This window comes from Arachis hypogaea, chromosome 11, assembly GCF_003086295.3.
Source record: "Arachis hypogaea cultivar Tifrunner chromosome 11, arahy.Tifrunner.gnm2.J5K5, whole genome shotgun sequence".
In the NCBI taxonomy this organism is placed as follows: Eukaryota; Viridiplantae; Streptophyta; class Magnoliopsida; order Fabales; family Fabaceae; genus Arachis; species Arachis hypogaea.
The window spans coordinates 27,281,945-27,282,690 of record NC_092046.1 but is presented as its reverse complement, the minus strand read 5'-3'; the positions used below and the strand labels follow the sequence as shown (position 1 = coordinate 27,282,690).

At 41.4% G+C, this 746-nt stretch overlaps 1 non-coding gene across 1 annotated transcript; it reads right to left on the bottom strand.

Annotated features, from left to right (window-relative positions):
* Positions 1-390: 390 nt before the first annotated feature.
* Positions 391-498, bottom strand: LOC112724539 (small nucleolar RNA R71). The gene has a single exon (XR_003163696.1). It is a non-coding gene; the product is annotated as a small nucleolar RNA R71 (small nucleolar RNA).
* Positions 499-746: the final 248 nt, after the last annotated feature.

The following is a 746-nucleotide window of genomic DNA, read 5'->3' as shown; positions in this document are numbered from 1 at the left end:
GCCGAAAATAATAATAATGCAAGGAGGATGCTTGGTGACTTTACTGCACCTAATTCCAATTTACATGGAAGAAGCATCTCCATTCCTGCCATTGGAGCAAACAACTTTGAGCTGAAACCTCAGTTAGTTTCTCTGATGCAGCAGAACTGCAAGTTTCATGGACTTCCATCTGAAGATCCTTTTCAGTTCTTAACTGAATTCTTGCAGATATGTGATACTGTCAAGACTAATGGAGTAGATCCTGAAGTCTACAGGCTCATGCTTTTCCCTTTTGCTGTAAGAGACAGAGCTAGATTATGGTTGGATTCTCAACCTAAAGACAGCCTGAACTCTTGGGATAAGCTGGTCACGGCTTTCTTAGCCAAGTACTTTCCTCCTCAAAAGCTGAGCAAGCTTAGAGCTGATGTTCAAACCTTCAGACAGAAAGAAGGTGAATCCCTCTATGAAGCTTGGGAAAGATACAAACAGTTGACCAAAAAGTGTCCTTCTGACATGCTTTCAGAATGGACCATCCTGGATATATTCTATGATGGTTTATCTGAGCTATCAAAGATGTCACTGGACACCTTTGCAGGTGGATCCATTCACCTAAAGAAAACGCCTGCAGAAGCTCAAGAACTCATTGACATGGTTGCTAATAACCAATTCATGTACACTTCTGAAAGGAATCCTGTGAATAATGGGACGCCTATGAAGAAGGGAGTTCTTGAAGTTGATACTCTGAATGCCATATTGGCTCAGAATAA